This window comes from Bombus huntii, chromosome 3, assembly GCF_024542735.1.
Source record: "Bombus huntii isolate Logan2020A chromosome 3, iyBomHunt1.1, whole genome shotgun sequence".
Lineage (NCBI taxonomy): Eukaryota > Metazoa > Arthropoda > Insecta > Hymenoptera > Apidae > Bombus > Bombus huntii.
The window spans coordinates 11,468,724-11,486,466 of NC_066240.1; the positions used below are offsets into that span (position 1 = coordinate 11,468,724).

Here is a 17,743-nt window from a genome sequence, read left to right on the forward strand (position 1 = left end):
AATAATATTTTGAAGAATTTCAGCCTCTTTGAATCATCGATTATTTAATTATTGAATTAATCCTAATTTGCATAATATCTCTGTATAAATTACGCCTAAAGCTTCCTAATTTCTCCTTAAAATAAAATAAAATATAGAAAGTAAAATGAATACAAGATAAAAATAAAATAGCTGCCCGTTCCAATAACAACATGTAACAAACGCGACAACACCGAGGTTTCAGAACGGTCGGCTCGCATCGCTAATCGAGCTGCGCCACGCTCGCTTTAACGTTTTCACGTACGATCTCTGACGTGTCCGGTGATTACATAAAACGGTTCTGCCCTTGTCCCCTCTGGAATGATCGATTGGTCTCGCGTTTTCTGGCCGCGGATTACCGCGACCGCACGCCTCTAAACGGATTCTTTGGCGGCCAGCGTGGAAGGTTATCTGGCCGAGTGTCTTTATGTACACGTACACTATCGTTCGTAAGCACTGTACAGTTTGCACAATTTCTAGCAACGGTATTCGAATTTCATTAAAGTGTTACAAATTAACGATGAATTAGCATTTCTTGCTTTCTTGCCAAATCACGATCGTAATTCGTGTATTAATGCGACTGAAATTTAATTGAGAAATTGCGGAATCGAGACGCGAGGAGTTTATCTGCAAACGACGAAATAATTCGACCAGTTTTATCAATTACAAACATTAATTTCGTTAATGCGCAATGCTTCTCAAAATCAGTTTAATCCCGTCGAAATATCCTGTTACGTACCAATGACAATCCTAGGGAACAAAATCGTCGATCGTCGATTAATCCTGCCGAATTTTCCCACTCATTTTCGATCCAATTATATCTTTTTTTTTTCGCGTTAAAAAATATCTCAAGCTTGAACGAAATATACAAAGTTTGTTATTCGTACGCATGATTTCTCCTTTCAATGTTAAACGTCTCTTCCTCTAAACCGCTAGAAATCCTTGCTGATTGCTAAAATTAGATTGAAACGTAAAAATTCGAGAATCGCGACAGAGCTACTACACGTTTTGTTAGAAATAAGCAGATATTCAAATATTTTTGAACGATAATGTATATGGTAGCAACGTGTGTTGTACGCGCGTGTGTGATTTCGTTATCGAGCGCGATATCAGCATGATTCAGCGGGGACGAGTTCAAGTACGGATCCAGAGCGTCGACAGATCTTAACCTCGAGTAACGTCACGATCGATTTGATTGTTCGACCGCTTCGCGGAAACTTTATCTGCGGACTTCCTGGCCTTGAGCTTCGCCGCTATTTCAACTCGTGGACGCTTTGATTGCTGATTTTCGCATGGTTATCGTACAGACGTTTCGTTTCTTATTGACACCGATCGTTAAGTTTCTATAGCTCTCGCTCGTGGATTCTTCGGTTTCTCTAGGAGCTCGAGCTTCCGCTTTTTAACCTTTAACTGTTTATGTCTCGATAATATTTTGTGATACAATTTCTATCAAAATACTGACAAAATATCTATAAGGTAATATTTCTTTCGAGAACGTTATCAACTACGTATTTTTATGTATTCGTGTGCTTTTAAGGAGAAAATGGACCGATGTAAAGAAAGTAGATCATGATATTTCCATTAATTTATTAATTTCTACTAATTTCTTGGAGTTAAGAGAAACAATTTTTATTTTTATTTTTTGGAATTTGCTTTTTATCTTATTTGTTAGATGCTTCAAACGACTCGTGATGTAAACTTATCAACCTGATGCCAGAAGCCTGGCTATCCAATACCGGCCGATATTCTCCCATTAACGAGCTTCACGTTCCAATTCCCACTCTCATAAAGATTCATCTCCGAATTACACGGCCAAATAAATCAACAACAATATATACAAACACGATTTCCTAAAAACACCACTTGCCCCAGTTAGAAAAATGATATAGCCTTGAATTTCTCGTAGAGAAACCAAACGTGGATTCCGCATAGACAATAGACATTCGATTCTGATGTATGAAAACCTTCTGCCTTAGTCTCGTGCAAATACGTGTACGATCATTTCGCGATTTTATTGGAAATAGTGACGTAAGATGTATCTACCACTGGGACAAATTTGCTGTTGTGACGTTTAAGCATGTTGGATTTTCAGAATAGACGACATCTCACTCGTAATTCTTTCAAAATCGATTTACACGTTATTTGTAATAATTGGATTACAGATATTTATACAAATTCATATTTTTCCAAATAGTAGTTAAAAAATAAATGAAACCTAGATAGACAATTGTCTTATTTGATAAATATTATAAGAGGTACTATATTTTGGATATTTTACATATTTTTATTATATTGTGTGCATTTTTGCGCATTTAAATTGTTCATAAATGAATAAAAATCCGCAGTTTACTATATTACGTATTATATACCGATGATACAACGACTAAATTGAATTTTTATTATCATCTTCTTTTCATAACGATACAGAATCTTAAAAAAAATGAAAATTCCGTAATACGAGCAAACATTATTTTCATATCTTAGCGTATCAGACACAAACCGATAGCGTGAACACCATGTGTCTTCATTCAGATCAAACGAGTGCAGTACCCGTTTTGTCTCTGAACGGTTAATGTAAATCAACTTTCATATGTTGTAGGTGAGACTTGCACGCCGACGCGAGTATAAAACTCGCTAAAACGTAGACTAAAACTGTCGCAAGGACGTCGAACGGTTCGTTCGGGTTCGCTACGAGGCGTTTCTCGTGCGTGGCTGGCCTTCAGTTTGACTTCTGCCCGAAAAGATCGAAGCATCGTCCGCGGTATCGCGTCTATACATAATGCTGACATAATATTCCGGCTGGCCACGGTAAAAAATAAAATTCCATGGCCTCGGTGGCCTTCGCGAGTACAAAGAATCCTGCTGGAACGGCTGGCCGTGCGGATTTAGGAACAGACGTATCAGTGGTCGTAGATAATCAGACACAGATATCGAGAAGAGATTAGTATTTTCGACAGGTAGCGTCAATGTAGAATCGTTTAGAACGATCGAGATCGTTCCAACACCTTTTGTCCTTCTTATTTATTTTATACGATTACTCAGAGCCATAGTTTTTCTGATAATTTATCGTAATAAATTCGACGTTCAAATCTATCGTTCAATAGTGTCGTTTGCTCGCAAGTGATACGCGTGTTTGTGTTAGGGTACTTGATTCTGGGGTACTCGAGTTTAACTCGCATATTCTGTATTTTAAGGGACGAAGGTAATACGTATTTCATTTTGATTCGTATGTTACACTTGGAAGGATAAAGATTGGTAATTTTCTACTGGTATCTTTGGACTATGGATGATTGGATGCCAGCTGGATTACGCTAGATGGAGAAATCAATTAATTATAATTTGTATAAAATATTTTAAATCGTATAAATGATAAAACTTCCTCGTAGAATTTCATTTGTCTCGTTACTAAATACTTACTTTTATCGTTACTGATCGATAAACAAATTTAACTTGTAATTCGTAACTCGTACAGTTTCTCGAGTGATATTAATCCAATTATACGCATAAGTTAAACTTAGTTAACGGTTAAAAGAATGAAAAAAAATTAACCTTTAGACTTAGAGAAACTGTTACTGCCATGTTACGTTTTTCTTGCGACCATGCAACGATTATAAGTAACATTTTCGCTTATTACACGAAATAACAGAGATATTCGAAGCTAGCAGTTCCACAATTCCACTTTTGTCCTTCAATTTTCTTCTTTCCTCTCTGTTCCTTTCGTTTCCTCTAGTTCATTCAGATATGTATGTACCTACTGGCGAGGGAAGCACACGCGTGTAAACGATGGCGTTGTTCGAGGTTATGATCGTACGACCAGCCGGATCCGTACTTGAACTCCGGCGTTTATCGCGATAACACGGCAACGTGTGCTTATCAGAGATCTGGATATAACGTTCGGTGTGTTTAAATGGCGCAGTAAACAGAGGATCGGTAGAAACACGCCGCTCTTTGTATATATAGTACTTATCGCTACTTCTTATACAACCGAAGGTTTTTCGATCCGAAGACATACCTGGTCGCGTGAAATTGATTCGTTGAATAAAATCAATATTTCAACTTGAAACTACGTAATAATGAATCGAATAAAGCGCACATAATTTCCAATGGAGAAGAAAATTCAATCAATTTTAATTTAATCAATCCTCTTACTAATAAATTACTAATTAATTGAATCATAAATATATTTATTTTCGGTGGAACTAGTCTCAAACTTTGATACTTCGTGGTTTCTATATAAACGCATTAATTCTATATAAATGCGTTATTCATAATTAACAGGAAACAAAATTTCTTCACGCGTTGAAAAATGATTCAGTTTTCGGACGGATAATTATCTTACTACTTGAGAGTATTATTAATACAGTCAATTTTGCCAACAAGTCGACGAATTTCTACGAATTTCGCAGTTTGGTCGTCTACTGACACCGTTGGTTTAGGATACTCCGTTTCGATGCATTTTATTTAATATTCCATATTCTACGCGATTTGACAAACACACAGGGAAATAAATAAAATTGTACGCTTAAACATTATACGTGGCGATTGAAATTATTGCAACGATCTATCTTGTTTCAACGATACCAGTCGAGGGTTAAGATGGTAACGCGAATTCTGAGCTTCGATGTCCATCGAACATGGCCGAAATTAATTCCAAATGTCAACAACGAAATTCCTTCGAAATTGCACGACAACACCTCGAAGCGACGATAAATCAATGACGAGGTTAGACCACAGCCAGAACTCCTTCGAATTCCACGATGAAACGATATATCTGTTCGTGGAAGGGGTCGTGTTACGCCAAGGCCAACGTTTGATAGAATAGATCGCGTCTAATGTCTTTCCAGGAAGATGCGAATGGTGGACTTCGATGTCCACGCGTCGTTCTTTTGACTCACGTTTCCTCGAACTGCAAAGAAACCGTGGCACACTACGTGGCCGACGTTTTCGAGAACAAGATAGAATATTCGCGAAGCAACTTCTTTGAAATCCTCGTCTTCCGCGTCGATATTTTATATTCTTTCAGGCACCATTGAAATTCATCGCCCTCGTCGACGATCCTTGAACCATCTTTGACGTCGATCACCTTGTCACGTGAGAGCAAGCGTTGCGTGATAGCCGATAAATTTTAAATCCACACTTCTGATTCACTTTCGCTCTTTTTTCCAGTATTTTCTTTCTTAGTTGCAGGGGATCTTTCGAACTTGGCGGAATTGTTTTAGAGATTTCAACTGGATAATCGAGATGTACCAACTGGTACGAATTTCTATAGGTAGAGTTCTTCGAACCAATCTTATTTCTCTTTTAATTTTTCAACGATTGTCGATTTTCATATCGGCGGACTTTTGCAAACATCTGAAAGGAATTGAAGGGAGAAGATGGTTCAAAATGAAATATATCGCGAGAAAGATTTTTCAAGGTCCCATTTTCGAAAAGAATCTGATATTTTATCGTAAACAGAAACATAGGATTGGAAGCGTTTCAAAAGCTCGGAAAGCTCGCTATCCCTTGTTTGCTTTGTTGTAAATCATTCGCGTCGTCGTGCGTATCGTATTCTGTCGACGATTTGCTTACACTGACGAAATAGCTTGCCTCTGTTGTCGTCGATGTTAATTCTCTGTCCTTTTGAATCATTTTTAAGATCACGTATATCGTATCCAATGTACCAAATCTAAATCATCTACAATACTTTGCCAAGTATGTTCGAACAAAACCTTGTAATAATATATCCTATGTAGGTTACATATTAATACAACAAAGACGTCGATGGTAAACGATAAAAATAAATAATAAATGCTAATGACGAGATAAATAATAATAATAATAGGTTCGAATAATATAAACTCTAGTAAGTTATATTATTATTTATCTCTGTATTTATCTATCTCTATATCGTATGTATTTAGTAATATTTAATAATAATTTATCTCTACTAAGTTTAGTAATTCCCTTTTATTTTAATTTCATCAATGTCCAAAAAGATTGATCCTAAAGATATCTATTACTCAGAACTACCAAATTAGATCGTTGCATATGAAATGTTACACACGAGACAAAGCTACCGAATTAGGTTACCGCATATAAAGTAACATTTTCTAAAATAAAACGTCATATGTAGCAATTTTTCATATATATAGAAGTACAGTAAACGATGTTACTTATTAACATCACATTTTGTCATCTGTTTGATATTTATGTAATATTTAAATTAAAAAGTGGTTCGAACGTTCCAACATCGTTTCCACATTCAACGCTATCTCATCGCGATTATTCATCAACGTATCAACGATATCGAAATCATGTCTGACCATGGATGGCCCATTCCACTTACGATATCGTCGACGAAACGCGTGTCACGAACTGTCCATCGGTACAAACGATCGATTCGATCGTCAAATTAATTTACTTGATACGAAGCGATATTCTTCTATATTGTATCGTACGTAGCCACTCTATGCAGTGGCTACAGGAAATATTCGCATGTACCGTTATTTTTCAATCAAATATTTTTCCGTCAGATTCTATACGTTTCATTCCCATGGAGCGTATCAAATTTTTCCTAGTCACTCGAAATCACTACTGACTCGTACGAAATTTAATATACTTGGATCTGATTGATTAGTATGTAAATGCTACGATAGATACAACAGCGCGCAGATACTTTTCGTAGTCGTTGTACTTATGTATGTGTGCATCGTGGTTTATATTACACGTACATATGACGCAAATTGGCGGAAACTGAGAGCGTGTCGTGACGTAACGGGACGAGACGTGGAAGCAGAAGGAAACGGACGTCTGTTACGTTTCCGTATTTCCCAAATATAAAGGACGTGAAAACAAGCAGAACGGACGCTTTTGTAACCGATGACCGCGTTACGCCGCGTTTCGACCGCGTTTCGGCCGCGAAAGGGACGAACAGCCAACCACCCGTTCCGTTCTGCGGATTGTACGCGTTTGAATAACAATTTATTTTCGTATAAAATAAGCTCGTAAAAGCCAGGCTTTTACGAAGCATACGCAAGTGCGCCCATTGTTTGTAGAAAATTTGAAAACGTTATGCGGATGAATTATTCTATTCTTTTGACACGTAGTAACTGAATCGCTATGTTACTCCGCTAAAAGATAAGAAGATACGGAAGAGAACTTTCTCATACGACGCTTCGTGTTCGAGAAAATCGAGTTTGAAAATTTGTCAAGCATACTTGAACTTGGCCAGTCGCGGATAGGATTAGATAATCGACAGGATGTTGTTCTGCACGTGTACAAACTTAATATACAGCGTCTATAGACGCTACGCTACATAATTTAAGTTGACATCGATGGTCTCTTGATCAACATCTTCAAATAACAGAACAAACCTACTCAAACCACGTCACTTTCCAATTACAGAAAACTTTCAGTGATCTCTCAGTGATCTCTTGATTGATAGTATCAAACAATACAACAAACCTACTCAAACTACGCCAATCGCCAATTAAACATACCATTTGTTCGATACCAATCGAGGTCGTAAAGATTCATAACGCTAAAAGGGAAGAATCTATCAATTCGTCGATCTTCCATGTAGAATCGTTAGATATCGACGTATGGCGAGATGAACGATAAAGCAGGCGGACTCACCGGAGCAGCTAACACTTTGTTCTTGTTGACAGTGGGCCTGGTAGCGTGGCAAGGACAGTAGGTGCGCGTGTTAGAATCACGGTGATCGTATTGTTGATGTTATCTCGTTATCTCAATAATCGTTTGGATGCTAAAATTTACATACGAGTCGCTCATTTGCCGAATCGGTTAACTCGATAAAACAAAAAATTGTATTTTTTCAAGATAACCACCGACCAAGCGCTTTGGTAATAAAATTTTCGAAAATTTCAAAAAATGGAATTTTATAACCGTTTTGTCCATTAAATCGCTCGAATGATACGAAATTTGATATACCCGAACCAAATTGCAACGGCGAAGAAAAGAAGGTTTGTAAACTGAAAAGTATAAAAAGACCGCAGAATTTTACAAGATCGATCTATATTTAACAAGAATAATCAATAAATATGATACGTTTGTCAAGGAATAGATGACTTGGTACCGATATGAAAATCACCCACTAAACAATTTTTTAATACAAAAATTACTCAAATTTATAGTGTGTCAATTTGAAACTTCCTTTAATTAGTATACGAATGGTATATTATTATACATCGTATTTATATACAATGGTGTAGAAATATTTTCCGCAGCCACTGTGTATCTGTCGCAGTAGACGTACAATTGCAAAGCGCATATCTGGCGGTGTTCCTCGCGGATTCGTTGCAATGTCTCCTCGTAGCGAACGTCCGCGCGGTCGTAGCGCGGAGTCGGCGTGGCCTTGTCCTTGGGCATAATCTTTCCTCGTTATCGGACGACGTCGAGGCTGCGGTCGCGTCGGGCTACCAGCGATTAGCGCGACTCCCGCTTCGCGTGCGTCAGCCTTCCTTTTACATTCGTGAATAATGATACGCTCGACCGTTTGTTTCTTTCGACATGGCCATACGAGCGTTCCACTCCTCGGCCCCTTCGGTTTCATAAATTGTTATTCTGCCGATAAATCGTTATATTTCCGACAAAGATCATTTTGTAGATCAGAAACGACGACCTTGTGTACTGTGGATAGAAGAAGACACATTGTTCGAGGGATTTATCATTCTTTCTTTCTACTTTACGGTATTAGATTCGATTTAGAGAAGAAACTTTTGTATATATATATATTTTTTAATAACGTTACTTTTTATTTATTCGAGGGTTAGGTTGAACGTGCAGTTTTCAAGAAAATTGTTCGCGATTTCTAAAGCTGTGTGGATATTTGGCAAAGATTAAAAAGCAAGATAGAAATGCGAAGAAAGAATAGCGAAGTTGACTTTCTTTTAGGTGGCGTTTGGTCGCTCGAACAATTGGAAATTGTCCATGTATTAGCCAATTTTGTCATTTTATTGATAACAAGAAAAATATTGGAATAACAAGAAACCATGACGCAAACATGAATGAAGGAAAACACGTTCGTCAAATGTTGTTTTTTGGTTAATTGTATCTATTATCCCACTATCGGTAAAAATAAAAAGAAAAAAGAGATATCGAAGAACGAAAAAAAAGGCTAATCTCGGAGATTATTATTTTCTCATAAAAAATGCGATACGAGAATTATTTATTAATATTTGCTTTCACCTTGTCAATAATTTCAGAGTACGTACATGTACGTACATATACAGAGTACGTTATTTTATTATTCTTATCGTTCCAGTAGAGTTATGTTTTTTATTTTTCCATTTCTACGACATTTTTCTTTCATTCAAGCCTGAAACTCTCCGAGTTAGTTATTTATTTGGATCATCTTCTCCTTTTTCATATTATTTCCGCTTTTCTAAGTTTTCATTTATTACATAAAGATTAATAGTGTCTTACGATATACAACAAATTCGATTATTTTATACAAAATTGTAGGCTCAATTTCAAAACGTTAAACCTTATCGCATTTTAATAATTCTAATCTCTTTGCTTCCTTTCGTGTAAAATTGGCAAAAAGAAAAAAAAATGAAAATGATGAAACCTGTTGAATCGAGATTAATATTATTTCGATATACCACAAATTATTTCCACGTTGTTTTCGTCTGCTTTTGTTTTCAATGTAATCACATCGGCTGGTGTTTCGTTATGCATTTAATCGAATTTCGTTTCCCTCGGACGCCAAAGAGAAGCAGAGAAAAAACAGAGGTTATTGAATCAAGGACTGATTCTACGAACGACTTCGAGGTTGTTTTCCATCCATTTTGCAATCAACGCTCCGGATGTTTAAGTATTCAATATTCGAAGGAAAATTAAAGGGAGCACATCGGTTGTTTGATTGTTTGTCGAATAACATGGCTCGCCATTGCGTATGTTACACACCATTTTTCTTAACAAATTGTATAATGACGAAATCATTACGTAGGAGGTTTATATTACAAAATATCGCATCGAACTACTTTTACAAGTATTTCGATACACGCTAACTCTTGTTAATGTTTTGAAGAAAGCAATTGGTTTTCAATATACATTATGACACTTGTTCTATTTGCTTAATAGAAATATAAATTTTATTTCATGCGCAAAGTTTCCTTTTTTATATGACAAACGATAAACGAAACGATGGCAAAATTTAAAATCGCGAAACAAGTAAGTTACGTCGATTTTCATTTTCATTAAAATTGATACTCTTTGATATAAAGAGCAGCTACTTCTCGTGATTGTCCTTGTTTCGAATTTCATATTCATCTCGTTTGACGAACGTGTTCGACAAAAACTGGCCAGAATTGACATAACCGGCAAGAAGCTCTAAGTGATGGAGTAATCGTTGGTAATAACACGGTTTCCTCTGATTTTCTTGGATTCGTTTGACGCGATTGTATGCTTTACTAATTAATACTTACATTGTATAACCAGTTTGTATGGTAGATCGTTTTTTATAACTATTGGCTCTAACTATTATCCTACCAGCTTCTTCGATCGAGAGACTCTTAAATGGAATTTAAGTCGATGTTAAATTCTATTTATTAATTAACTTAACAGTTAGCAAATTAACATTGGGCATATTACAATTATTAGATCTTTTTATTAAAAAGGCATTCGTTTTTTTTTCAAAAACTTTTCGACTAAAAGCTTGTATTAATTAATTTCAATCGACTTTCTAATCAATTTAAAACCCTCGTTAATTGATCCTCGATTCGTCGTTTATTCATTGATCCCATTGCTGTAGAATTTCTATTTTCTCATGAAAACATTCTTCTTATTATCGTATAATACTTTCGCGATTGAAAAATAAATGTACACGTCGTAAACTATATTATTTATGCCATAAATGTTCAAGATGATATCGATCGACAGGTATTACATATATTTTCTTCAAAAAGAACGAACACTCGCGAGATTCGTAATACTCTTAACTATTTCTGACGCAATGCCATCCTTCTTATTCGTCTTATGCTAAAACACTTTATAGAGTCCCAATTCTCTGCATCTGTTTATTAAATCGTTACGTGAACGAAACGATTAAAATTCGTGGATATTTTACATGTAACATCCCGTACACAGTATACTCGACTATCCAACGTTGAAAGAATACGCGCTGAATTGCATGTTATCGCATCATTTCGATCTTGCAATTAATATGACGGTCCAAACTTCAGCCTCACCTTGCGATCTATATACACGTAGACAGGAAATATCGTGACGATATATCGATGGTATATCGGCGAGGATCACCACGCGACGCAAAATACGCAACACTTTCCTGACGTCAACGTATTTATTGGCTATTACGTTGCAGACAATATTGCGCGTGTCCAGCAAAAAATAATGCCACGTAGATTATGCAATCGAAATGGTGAGAATCTCCGTTATCAAGTGACGCTCGGATCGAAAGGGATACCAAACGAACATAAAACGAGTGTAAAGTATTGACATTATCTTTCACGAACGTTATCTTCGAGATCTTCCTTTCTTATGAATTCGAGAAATAAAAAACCTTAAGTACTTGAGAGATTTGGCGCTTCTCGATATCGCGTAGTTGACGCGTGGAAAATTAATAAGAGTCTTCCAGTAAGTAACAATCTTTGCAAGGGAAAGGGAAAGAAAAAGATTCTGTAAGAGTTGTTTTATTTTTACGAGATATCGAATTGCGGAATGATTCTGTGGAAAAACTTACTAACGATTGTTTATCGATAACAACGGTACGTACGGTTTTCAATGAAATTATTAATAGAGAAATTCAACGAAAAAGTAATACACGTGCGTTCTTTCCAAGAAAGAAAGAATGAAGGTTTACAGTAATAATTCGTATTATCCATATTTATTTAACGAGCTTTATTATATGATACTATATTTCAACGTTTGACGTGAAATCGTTACGCAGATTTTCTTTATCGAAGTTAAACTTCAGTCAGAATTTTCTCAAACTGAACTTTGTCGTTTATATCACTCCTTCCGTGAGTTCCTTGTCATAAGCATATTTATCGGTTTCTGGATTATTGATGACACGGACAACCGTGTAACCTTCGAGTTAAACGTTCAACATTAAACCAAATATTCCGAAAACTCGAGACGTTCGAAAGCCTTGACAAAAAGGGGAAACCATAGAAACGAGGGAGGAAACGAAGAAGATGTAAAAAATTAGAGAGCATAGAAAGAAAGAAATATCGTGTGTCGCAACAGCGTGTTTTCGTAAATCGAGCGAACGTTAAAAAAGAAGAGAAAAAGAAATCGTTTCGGTTGGAAACAGGCAAATTCCGCGGACTGGACATCCTCGAAGCCTTTTTAATCGTCGACTGCTAATAGCCCATCGTCGTCTGCCAGGTGAGTCATCGTTCTGCATTCGTTCCATCGGTCAAGCCTGGAGGTGACCCTATGGAGTGATCTCGCGAGGATTGACCCACGAAAAAACGCCGGAAGTCAGCCACGTAATCCACTCGGGCACGCCAAGGCCTTCCACGAGTACGAGCCCTAAACGGTCACCAATTATCGTCTAGCAAGCGAGCGTCCTCTGGCTTTCAATAGCTTTTCATCGTTTGTTACGTTCATACGATGGAACAGCCTCGAATTTTTCGATCTTTTATTCGTTCTCTTATCGATGCATCTTCTGTTTAAAAATCTCAATTTATATGTTCTTCGTCGAAGAACGAACAGATTTTATTCTACGCTACCGACTTGCGGAATAATCTCCTGTCACGTTCTTTATTTTTCATTAGAATAATTCATTACTATGTATATGTACTATGTAGTATGTTTTATTCAGTTTTACAGCTAAGAATTACACTTGCTTTACAACAGCCTACTTTTGCAAAGATATCTTACAGAGTGATTCAATAATATATATACTGCATAATTCATTAAAAAGATCCAATAGAAACGTCAACAAAGGCATAGCATCATCCATTTTGTCTCTAACACTGACTACGGTTGCTCTTTCTTTGCCCACTTGGTGAGTCGGAACGATGTGTATCGTATAAACGTCTCATCTATCTGTCCTAAAAATACTCTCTAGCTTATCGCCTTAGTCACAAGCTTCTGGTGCTGCGTAATAAGCCTCTATTATCATGTGACCGTGGTTTCTGGCGATTTTTATCGGCATATGGGAGTCCACCGACTTTTGTTTACGATTTTTCAACGAACGACCATGAGGTTCTCTCGTATCTCGTCCGTAAATGGAAATCCAGCGCCAGTTTCGTGATCATCGTCCACGTCCATTGTTGACAAAGTTTACAAAGTTTGTATAAAGATACCATATTCGACGAACAGTGGTGGAGATAGACTGTGTAGCGGTGCTATAGTACGATATAATTTTATTTATCGATCGTCGTTAATTTAATTCGTTCCAGATCCAACTTCTTTAGATTATAGGAGAATTTTCATTTTATCAGCTACTAACGATAAGAGTACTTGCAGGATGAAATACTTGAAGCTGTCAGTCAACGTGTTAATAAAATGTCAAGCAATTGCAAAAATCCACGAAATATATTACAGCAGACAAGACCGCGAGAAGGCAGACGTGTAAAAAGAAGCCACGCGGAAGAGAAGCGGAAGGAGGAGCAAAATGCGAAGAAAACGATGGAACTCCGTGGCGCGTGTTGCGGCATTTGCGAAACGATTTGGTATTATTATTAGTCGAATCGTTGGAATCGCGCAAGGTCGCGTCACCTCGTCTCCTGCCCCTTCGCGGCTCTCTCTCTCTCTCTCTCTCTCTCTCTTTCTCTGTGCCTCCTTCCCTTGTATCGTCGTAGTCACGATCGTAAACGCAGGCCCGTGGAAGCGAACGTGGAACGTCCTTTTCGCCGGGTCGACGCTAAAAAGGCGATGACGAACGCCCGAGATTGAAAATTCGGCGCGTGTAGATCGACCTCCTCGTGTCGCGCGAACATCGACCACGTGCGATTAGATCGATCACGGATCGAAACGTGTCGCGGATCGAAACGACAGAAGATAAGAATACACGACGCGAAGCTCCCTCGCGTTCTACCAAGGCCACTTACCAAATTCCCATTGGGGATTATCGCGACAGATTAAGTGTCCGGACATTCGATGTAACACAAGGACCGTATTATTATGGACGATGATATGGTTTGGTAGTTACTACGTAGTCTTGGAAATATTTGCTGTAAGTTGAATGGGGTAAAAATTTCAAATGGGAATTTTGTTATCGGCAAATAGCGTATTATTTAATGGAACGATTAATTTTGTAACTTCTTCTTTGCGTTTAGGGAAGATTAGAGGAAACTTGAATATTTTACATTGGTAAGCATTTCAGATGGAGAGGAAAATCACATCGAGAAGATGAAGATATTAATTGGACAATTAGGCCTGTGATAATTATTTTATATCGTTTGAAAGTTTTGAGAATCAGGTAATTTACAGGCTGAGGAACGAGATAGGCTGTAACATGTACATAGATAAGAACATTTTTCCAAGCGTATTATGTACAAGTTTTGCAAAATTGAGACGGTGTTGAATCTGTTTAATTAATAAATTGAATAGACAACCAGATATTTTACTTATCCTTGAAGATCCAATCAAAAGGATTATTGCTCTTGTCGTAAACTCGCACGGATGATATCTTGTATTTTCTCGTTGCATTCCTCACATTTTCGAAAGGTTTGATTCAAAGCCAAGATTTTGTAGCAGGAAGCAATTACGAGGTCGAAGGTGGTGTGCTGCTTCGACGATAGCCACCGTTCCTGCACTTTGCTAGCGCGTTCCATTCTTTTTTCCGCCTGTGCATTCCCGGCCGTTTCCACTTAACGCCAGAATCCATTTTCCCGTCTATTCGCTTATTTCGCGGCTCGTGTTGCTCCACAGTCTGTGCATATCTTTCCTTTTTCACTTCGAGTGTCGGTGCCTGTCCTCTCTTCTTTTTCTTTGTATTTACCAAAGAATTATGGTTTTACAGTTTCAAACGTTTAATCGACCCAAATTTCCATTTTTTACTTTTTGTTTACTCTTTAAGAATTTTTATTCTTAATTACAGATGTAGAAACAGTCATCGCGAAATTAATTTTGCGTACAAGTATTACTCGAGAATATAATGCCATACTTTGGCAAAAGTTTTCTAGTAATTGACACACGTGCCTGATGAATAATCGAACTAAATTACGATACAAAGATTTCGTATTACATGTTTGTAAGTGGTTTGTAACATTCCAACTGATTGTTTTTGGTCGCAGGCAAGTTGAAACCGTAAATGTTGTTGCGTTTCAAAGAGAATGAACGGAATTTATTAAGTTTACTAGAACAACGATTAGTAACTTACAAAGATAAAATAACAATAATAGAGGCGATAGTATTTTTTTGGCTGAAAGGAAACGTTCTTGCGTTGTCGAAATTACATCTTCCTTGCGAACTCTGCCTTTGGAAAACTATTACCGCGACGAATGAAAACAATAATAGAAAAATAAACTGAAATTACGACTTGTGAAAGACTACGATATATAGGATAAATTTTGATCGTATAAACACAGTAAAATAAAATAGTCGTAGGAATAGTAAAGCTTCTTTGGGCGAAGAACATTCATCAAAACTAAATCATCGAAATCGTAAACCTTGTTATACACCTTGCTAAGATTCGAAAACGGTTACAATGGTTACAGTCGCAATGTTGATTTTACGACGCACGTGTCGGTTGCGTCGACCATTTTGCCGTCCAAGGACGGTGATAGCGATTTCGCTTCCTAGAACACGAGGGGTATCGCTGATAACAGGCGCAGTTTGCTTCGAGATCACAGCTCGTCCCGAGGTGACCGGTTTTATCGATTTTCTTCGTAGAATCAACGTTCTCCCGACAACCATCGAAAAAGGATTCTGCGTTGCTTTGCCGAATGCCAGCAATCAACCGGTCAGTCTCTCTATTTATACGCTCGTAATCGTAAACTTTGTTTAAAAACCACGATAGAAGCCGCGCTACGTTCGCAGTGATCCAAACATTTCGGGACTGAATATGATTTATTATACACCAGAAGCCAAAATTTCGGATCACTTTTCAAATTCTAGGAATTATATCGAATTTTCTACCAATTTTATTATTCATTTATTTCCTCCAATTAACGTTACATATCATCGACGTGTAATTTCTTTTATTTCGATGTATTTGATTCAGTTAAGAAAAACATGCTCTTTTGCTACATGTTTTCATCATTATGGAAGATCTAATTGCCGATTTTTGGATGTTAATTAATTTGCATATTTCTATTGTAAAATTAGTATTATATCGTTATATAGAAATGTGACGCGACGCGTATCATCGAGCTTTAATATAAAAATGAATTTAAAACGTGTTTCTTTAATCACGAACCTGCAAATCAAAGATGAAATGGTTTCCCAATATGAAGCTAGAAATATAACATTGAAATATCAGGAACGTGGAATAAAATTTTATTTACCGCAACAGAGGACAGTGACGCAATCGAGGCGATCGGATGTGGATCCTTCGCGACGTTTCCGGAACAGCGGCGGTTCCGTTAGGATGCAACGAACTGCGCCGAGTAACTGTAAAGGACTCGGCTGTGCTAACCTGTTGCAGCGGCCAACACGTTACGTCACGGTCGTAATGACGTTTATTAATAACGTCTCTCCGGAGAATGGCCGCTGAATCGCGTTTAGAAAGATTCAGAGATTGTAACAGTAGATACACGAACTGAAAACTTACTACAATCGGAAGAATGATATTGCATGACGTTTTATTAAATTTGTCAGATCACGTAAATTTCTCGTGTACAATATCAAGCGAAACAATTCCTCGATCGAATTATTGTTTGAATATATTTAAAACATAAGTGAGATTTGGAATGCTCGTTGTTTGAACGTGTTTGAGAATGTTTGACTATGAAGAATATTCTGAATGACGATTTTGAGTGGTTTTTCAATAGTACAAAACGATAATAAAATACAATAAGCATTATAAATAGCAAATACAAATAGTACAAAAAAATAGTAAAAAACATTTTAGATTCGTTAGAATTCCCACCCTCCTTGTGTACAATTTGAACAAAATTATTACATAACGTAATATTCCACATCAAGTTGCCATAACCATTTAATAATGTTGCTGAACTATAAAAATCACGTAGATTTATCAACGTCTGAAGCCTCTTTTAAAACATCAACATTTATCTCTATCTGAGACCCGAGTGAAATGAATGTGAGTAAAAGGAAAGAAATCAAACTACCACTGCTACCACTATATCTTTCTAACACTTTTGTCAAGAATTTTAATCTTCGTAATCGTAACCATAACTGTATCATGGTCACATATTATACTCTATATAACACGATACATTTATTCATGGAGTCACACAGTAAACATACAAATATATCACCTTTGCACATATACGTTTGAGAGGACAAGATAACGGGATCACTGGAAATTGTAAAAATCTCGTACTTGTTGCAATTTTACTACTGGAAGTAACGCGGTGTCATGTGCACTCGACCGATTAATTTCTACGGGTCATCTGCATATTCATGAGGGCGCGATCGCTCGCCTAAGCTTTTCCCACGTAAATCTCATTTCTTAATTGGCTCGTAATCGCGTTCTGTTCCCACTGGTGTAAAGGCGCGAGCATCTAGCCATAGGTTATCTCGTTCGGGAGATAAAAAACGATCACCTGTAAATCCATTACGCTCAGCTTCCTGCCAACAACTCGTTCTAGTCCAAACATCTATTTGCCAACACAATAAAAAC

General features: G+C 37.1%; 2 long non-coding RNA genes across 3 annotated transcripts in view; one reads left to right on the top strand and one right to left on the bottom strand.

The window, feature by feature from the left end:
- The window catches only part of LOC126863685 (uncharacterized), a 238,782-nt gene that overhangs the window by 123,777 nt on the left and 97,262 nt on the right, over positions 1–17,743 (top strand). The gene's annotated exons all lie outside the window — the stretch shown is intronic.
- Positions 16,150–16,574, bottom strand: LOC126863683 (uncharacterized). Its single transcript, XR_007688943.1, has 2 exons — positions 16,443–16,574; positions 16,150–16,354 (listed from the first exon to the last, which is right to left on the bottom strand). It is a non-coding gene; the product is annotated as an uncharacterized LOC126863683 (long non-coding RNA).